At 34.3% G+C, this 8046-nt stretch overlaps 1 long non-coding RNA gene across 1 annotated transcript; it reads right to left on the reverse strand.

Moving 5' to 3' along the window:
* Positions 1 to 247: 247 nt before the first annotated feature.
* On the reverse strand, positions 248 to 3063 carry LOC124899716. Its single transcript, XR_007057184.1, has 2 exons — positions 1925 to 3063; positions 248 to 280 (listed from the first exon to the last, which is right to left on the reverse strand). It is a non-coding gene; the product is annotated as an uncharacterized LOC124899716 (long non-coding RNA).
* Positions 3064 to 8046: the final 4983 nt, after the last annotated feature.

The raw sequence follows: 8046 nt of genomic DNA on the forward strand, positions 1-8046 counted from the left end.
TCACCATGAGTCGTAGTCAGTCCTTATGACTCGCGGTCTTCACTTGTTACCACTAGAGCATCAGCCTTCAGCATTTTCCACACTGTTCTCAATATAGCTTTACACTACAACTTGTAGCCTTCTATGAATTTACTTATGAAATTTTGCTTTGCCACTATTATCCTTACAAGTCTGGGCACGAGTCATAATGTGACTTAATACTCGTAGCTTGACCAATACTTTGACTTTTCAGCACTTTTTTTCTCCCTTTTAGTTCAAAACTACTTCCGACCTAGTTTCCCTGCAAAGCACATAAAACACACATCATATCCGACGAAACGACCTAAGTCAAGGCATAATTTTATCGTTTTAAGAATCAAATGTGCCATGTTTCAATGATATATCAACACCCTCAACTAAGAATGTTTGCATGTCCTCAGGAAAAACACAAAACAAACACAAACATGATGCTTAAATAGGAAAATCCTAAAATACCTTTGGCAGTCAATTCTCAACTTTAGTTTACAACACATTACCCTCTCTTATTTCTAGTCTTTCAAAACCCAACCGTGTATACATATGGAGTACAAAAATAGGACACATAGGAATGAAGTGATGGCATTACATTAGCAATGAATAAGTAGGCATATACACAAGTTACACTACCTGAACAGATAAATAATCTAATAATGCGACCCATGTACCCTCTCAGTCAAATAAGTCCCATTCACTCATATGAATTTATCATGATAATGCAAGGATGGTCAAGAGACTCTCTCTCTCTCTCAACAAAGTTCTATAGTGCGCACAGAATGTCATAGGTTTGCCCTTATTTTCTTTACTTTAGTTTTCGAATATGCGGGTTAAGATCACTATAGGACTTTATTTGGCTTGTAACATAGGCTTGGGGTTGGTACGGTATAATCGGGAAAATTTATTGTGACTAAGCCTCCTTGACACTATAATTTCTTTAGGGTCCACTCATTTTCCAACTTTTCTTTCAATCCGCCCTTGTTTCTCCCTTTTAATTCTTTTTCTACCTGTTCCGACTTGGTACGATCTTTTATTCTTTTCTTTTTCTTATTTTTTTCATAAGTTTCTTTTTCTTTCTTTTTTTCTACTTTTCATAATTTTCTCATTTTTCTTTTTCTAGCACACCCAATCTTACTTTCTTTTCAAATCACACCCCTTCTTCATACCCACTTTTCTTTGTGCACCCCTATGATAGCCACCCTCAACTAAGGCGATTTTCCTGAGTTAAGGTATACATTTTTCAAGGAAGACCAGGGACAAAATAGGTTCATTACTATTAAAATGGGAAGGTGAATCGGTCTAAGCAAAAATTAGGTCTATTAAGGCTCAAATTGGGATCAAGGGATTCTTATTCATATTTGGTTGTTTATATTAGGCTAAAGTGGACTGATTTTTTTCAAAAATGGCCTATAATCCTTTCCTAATTGATGATCCTACAACCTAGGCAAGACTAACTGGGCAAGTTCTGGATTCCACACACAGAGGAGACTAGGTAACACCTCCCACACACATTGTACAGGTTCACATTTCTAGTTACTTCATATTCAGTTCATGCAATTGCTTACCACATTTATTAAATCCCTAATTCTAATGCCATTATGAGATTCACAGCAGTCACACACGTACACACATCACACAGTTGTCAAAATTTATAGAGGGGTACCATTTTTTTTCAAACATATTCAAAAGTTTTAGCACAATTATATCAACAAAAACGTTAACTGCCTTAGATACCAAGTTCCCTCCCAATTTAAACATCACACAAAACACATACAAAATATCACAAAACATAATACAACATGTTGGTTCCGCATTCAAACCACAGTCAATGGTTGCGGCTATGAGACACACCCCCAACTCCAACTAAATACAAATGCATTGTCCCAGTGCATCTAAAAAAACAAAGACATACCTGAGCACTCTGGTCGCCATATTAATCCTGATCAGCATGTAGGACCTCATACCGGGTCCCATCCTGAACATCAGTGGTCCCAACAGTTGTCAGGACACTCTCAGCAATAGTGGAACCAGTGGTGGTCAGTGCACTCAAAGATGGCTCAGGCGGCTGGACTGTACTACTGCTCATCCCAGCAGCATCAGCGAGTGTCGAACTACCAGCCCCGGCCGCTATCTCTTGGACCCTCTTCTTGTGGTTTCTCTCACTCTTATGACTCTCTCTTGTTGCAATCTAAATATTTTCTTCTTCAAATCTCTTTTTTTTTTTTTTTTGCTTTTTTCACCTTTTCGCCAGCTGCAGGAGTTGCATCACCAATAGATAAAGTATTTTTGACCACATCCTCTCTGTGGTCTCCTCAATAATAGGCACTGATAGGATTGTCCTATCATGTAACTCTTCTACTAATTTTCACAGATTGGCTAAATCAGCCTGTACACCTGCTATGTTTGGGGACTGGATACCTTCAAGCTGACGGTTAATCCTCCACTCAAACACATCAAACCTTGCCTACATTGTCCTCATATCTTCATTAAGCCTCTTCTAAACCCATGATTTCACTCCTTTCTTCATCAATCGCACCTTTATTTCCACCGTACTCAACCTCTTTATAACTTTGAAAAGAAATTATTGCGACACTAATACATAGTCGGCTGGAACCAACTTGGATGAGGATGGTCGTGGTTCCATAGTAAGTGGTGGAGTGGGAGTACGAGAGGTTACCGCTGCATCAGAGGCCTGGGACATGGACTGGACAGTCTTAATAGGGATATCACCTATATCAGTAAACCTCGTACTGTCATCTTCTCCAGCCTCATATGCATCACTAATTATGGACGTGCCCAACTTTGCCATCTTTGAGATAGGATTAGTTACATCTCTGATTAACCCCAAATCTATCGTGGTCCTCGGCCTTAAGAATCGATTAATATCTGGGAGCTCTGGCACTCCCACCTCCAAACAAATCTAAGTCACCATGCAAGGGAAGGTCAACACAGTGTCTGTGCTAGTTGCCCTATCCATAATCTCTCGGGCTATCCACTTGACTACATCGATCTCGTAGCCCGATATTATACCTGCAGTGGCAAGGTGTGAAGTCGTTGTTATCATTGTCTACTTAAGTAACGCTAATATGTAGTCAGTCACTTAGAAGCATGAACACAAATAAAAGACTAGTCGGCTTACGCCGAGCTACGCACGACCCAATGTTGATCCTTAAAATTTTTATGTTATATATAATTCTATTATTTAATTAAAACCTTCATTTGTTTGGTTGATAAATTATAAGTTAGGCATATATTATTATATCTAGATTGATGAAATTTGTATAACAATACTTTAAATTGCTCAAACTTTTATGGCATTGATAGTCAATTATATTTTTTTTAAATCATTTAAGTTTTTAATTACTGTGATTTATAATATTTTTTCTTCTATTCTACTAATTAGAAGTGATATAGTAAAATAATTATAACAATAACTTGTGATTTTTTTAAGTGGTCGCATATAAGACATCAAGTTAATTTAAAAAGTCAAAAAATAATTTATCATTTTATGCCTATTATAGGATAAATAATTAAATATTATTAATTTTTTAGTACTTAAATAACTTATAAAAACATCAAAAATAATTTTTTATTTTATGTGTATTTTATTTTTTTAATTAAATATGATTAAATTTTTAATACTTAAATAACTTATAATAATTAATTATGAGTGATATAGTAAATCACGGTCGAAGCAGCTGAAACAGTCATATCATAAATGTCTATTTTAATTTTTTTTATTAATTTTTTTTCAATTTTTTAATACATAAATGACTTATAATAATTAATTAGGTGTAATATAGTAAAATTACAGTTGAAGCAACTGAAGCAGACATGTCGACCATGAGCAGCCTACTTATTGCTATTATATAGGATAAAAATAATTTAAGTTTTTAATTATTTTGATTTATAATATTTTTTCTTATATTCTACAAATTAGAAGTGACATAATAAAATTATTATAACAAAAACTTAAGGTTTTTCTAAGTGGTCCCATATAAGATGTCAAATTAATTTAAAAGTCAAAAAATAATTTATCATTTTATGCCTATTATAGAATAAATAATTAAATATTAGTATTAATTTTTTAATACTTAAATAACTTATAAAAACATCAAAATATAATTTATTATTTTATATATATTTTATTTTTTAATTAAATATTATTAATTTTTTAATACTTAAATGACTTATAATAATTAATTATGAGTGATATAGTAAAATCACGATTGAAGCAGCTAGAGCAATCATATCATAAATGTCTATTTTAATTTTTTTATTATTTTTTTATTATTTTTGAATACATAAATGACTTAAAATAATTTATTAGGGGTAATATAGTAAAATTACGATTGAAGCAACTGAAGCAGGCATGTCGACCATGAGTAGCCTGCTTCAGCTGCTTATTGTGACTTATTATATAGATAAAAATTGAATGTATATGTGAAAGAAATTAACATGACTTAACATGCTTAAGAATAAAGGAGCATGTAACATGGGACTTTGAGATAAAAGTGATAAAAGTGTTTGAAAATAAGGTGTATGATGCAAGGCAAACAAGGGAAAGCACAAAACATACCCTAAACAGTCCATAAATTCAAGAAAAAAGGTGGACCAAAAGGGGACCTCACTTAGATTCGACAAGTATAACAAGAATACAAAAAACAAGGGTGTATTTGACATCCAAAAACAGCCAACAACACAACAATAATGAGATAAACAAGATGATAACAAGAATAACCAGATTCAAATTCCACAACAACAAGATATAACGTTACAAAATTACAAATGACAAAGGGATAGATAGTGAGACATAAACTACTATAATGACTAAGAACCTAAATGTAGATGACACACAAAGACCCTTAATGATGATAGTAGGAACACCTACACTCTTCAAAGAGACACAAGAGAGGACCTCAATCCTTCAAGCACCCCAAGTTCCAAGTAAACAAACAACAAAAGAGATTCCACCATAATGTTGTAACCTAGTTTCGGCCAAGCCTCACAAGAGAGAGAACTTGAGGGTTTAAAGTGTGTTCTACTATTTTCAACATTCAAAAACTAAGTGAATAAACCCTAACATGTTCCTTATATTACAAAAAAATAGAAGTTAAAATAACCAAAAAGGCCCTTCAAGAATGGGCTTCCCCTCTAGTGTATGGAGTGGGTTGTTTTGGTGTATATTTGGGTCTTTAATTACACTTCTATTGCACATACACTTGGTTTCTTTAAATGCACACCCACATAAGTCTATTTCCATGATTATTCTCGTATCATACTCTCCATTTTGAGAAGAATTTTCCCACAAATTCACGACTTCACTTCGTTCAATTATCCACTTCAAAAAAATCACTCAAAATAGTTCACAAAATATGAAGAACCCGAGAGCTCAATATGAGCAAGTTTCAGCCAACATCTTCATTTTGAACCTCGGCTTCCTTTCAATCTTGAGACTTGGCTTCAATCTTATCTGACTCAAGTTTTCTTCCATCATATAAGCATCATCGTAGACTTCATATACTTCGTGTCCCTTTCTTCCATACTCCTCTATATGGACATATCGATTTTGGGGAAGTGGAGTTTCGATTGAGGGGGCTATTTTAGTAATTTGGAGCTTCGGTTGTAGAGCTTGGATGGGAGGGAATGGGCTTCCAATTCTTTCTTTTGAGACTTGATCAACTTGCGGGAGAAGTGATCTAGCTTGTTCTCGATTTTGAGGGTAATTAGTAACTTGGCTCATGGTATTTTGTGGTGAACTTGGAGGGTTGAATTTTGTAGGCAAAGTCTCGGGGGCAATGGTGATGGAAGGGTTTTGGTCATGACCACTTTAGGAAACATGGAGTCGAGGGGTAGAAGCACGAGAGTTTCTTCGACTCTCCATTCGATCCAACCTCTCATTCATAGTAGACATCTCTCCTCAGATTGAGGACATAGTCATGAGCATACTTTCTATTCCTCAGTTGATAGTTTCTAGTCTTTCCAAGATAGCACCAAGAGCATTGTTTTCCATTGTAGCCAAGAATTTACCTACAAAATAATAAACAAGTTAGTTGTTCAAGAATGGTCCTCACACTCTCTCTTTAATCCTTTATCCCTCAGATTTTCTCACTTTTGATCTCATAATTGTTGTAAGTTTTCTTGTAATCCATGAGACATTGAGAGGTGAAACGAGTGTGTACAATGACTCAAAATAATAAAAACACACAAAGGAATGTAAACACAAAAAAAATTGGTTTCAAAACCAACTCACAATCTAGTAAATTGTCACTAGTTTGTAAGTTAGTATTGGAATCAACAAACGAAACTAATGAGACAACAAAATAAAACTAAAAGATCAAAATTTGAGCTTAAAATTTTTATGTGAATAGTAACTTGGGTGACGTGGCAGCACACTATTGGTCATGGCCCCATAATTAGTCACTAGTTGAAGTTTACAAACTTTAGTTACTATATAATGGAAACAATTGGTTTTGGAGGAAAAGTATATGTCTTGAATCTCCTTTAAGACTAATATTCAAAAGGTAAGACTTGACTTTGTACAATTCCCATAAAACAAGGTCCTTTGAAACAAGGAAAAGTGGTTGAAAAGTAGATGTCAAGTCAAGGAAGTGATGGCTCAAGTCTTCTCATAAACAACTTTACAACTTGTAGATTCACCTTTTTGCATCTTTATTACACTTTTTGTTGTCTTAAGTTGTAAGATGATATGAAGAACAAGATGAACACCACAAAAATCCTTCAAGAAAAACAACAATATTCATGAATTCAAGACCCAACCGGCCACAACAAGTCACAAATTCTCGCCCTAGGCCCTTGTTCACAACGCAACTTTAACAAGTTCAAGCCTAAATATAGATCTAGATACCTTTTAGTGTTAGTGAATCACGTAATTAACATAAGAAACAACAATACACACCAAAGGATTACTAGATCTAGATGCTACAAGCAACCTTGGCCAAGATGAACTACAAGAACAACACTTTCAAGGCCAAGAACAACAAGAACACCCAAGTTTTTTTTTCTTAGCAAGAAACCCCAAGATTGGTATAGTAAGAACAACACCAAAGATTGCTTTGATACCAAATTATACAAGACAAACAAGGAAAATCACAAAACATACCTCAAACAGTCCATAAATTAAAAAAAAACGTGGACCAAAAGGGGACCTCACTCGAATTCGACAAGTATTACAAGAATACAAGAAACAAGGGTGTATTTGACACCCAAAAACAGCCAACAACACAACAATAACGAGATGAAAAAGATGAAAACAAGAATAACCAGATTCAAATTCCACAACAACAAGATATAACGTTATAAGATTACCAAAGACAAAGGGATAGATAGTGAGACATAAACTACTATAATGACTAAGAACCTAAGTGTAGATGACACACAAATACCCTTAATGATGATAGTAGGAACAGCTACACTCTTCAAAGAGACATAAGAGAGGACCTCAATCCTTCAAGCACCCCAAGTTCCAAGCAAACAATCAACAAAAGAGATTCCACCCTAATGTTGTAACCTAGTTTTGGCCAAGCCTCACAAGAGAGAGAACTTGAGGACTTAAAGTGTGTTCTACCATTTTCAACATTCAAAAACTAAGTCAATAAACCCTAACATGTTCCTTATATATCACAAAACAAATAGAAGTTAAAATGAACAAAAAGGCCCTTCAAGAATGGGCTGCCCCTTTAGTGTATGGAGTGGACTATTTTGGTGTGTATTTGGGCCTTTAATTACACTTCTCTTGCACATACACTTGGTTGCTTTCAATGTACACCCACATAAGTCTATTTTTGTGATTATTCTCATATTAGTGTAGGTGACTCAAGTATTAATAATTGAGTGGAGGTGACAATTACTTTATTATGGATTAAGAAAGTTGAGAAAATTTAAAAATAACCCATAAGTTTTTAAATTTACACTTTGATCCAAACATTAGTTAATATAATAGGAAATGGAGGAAAAAAGGCACGTTCTCTCTCTTCTCATATGTTGTTGTTTTCTCTCTTTTCATGATTTTTA

This window comes from Capsicum annuum, chromosome 6 (assembly GCF_002878395.1).
Source record: "Capsicum annuum cultivar UCD-10X-F1 chromosome 6, UCD10Xv1.1, whole genome shotgun sequence".
Lineage (NCBI taxonomy): Eukaryota > Viridiplantae > Streptophyta > Magnoliopsida > Solanales > Solanaceae > Capsicum > Capsicum annuum.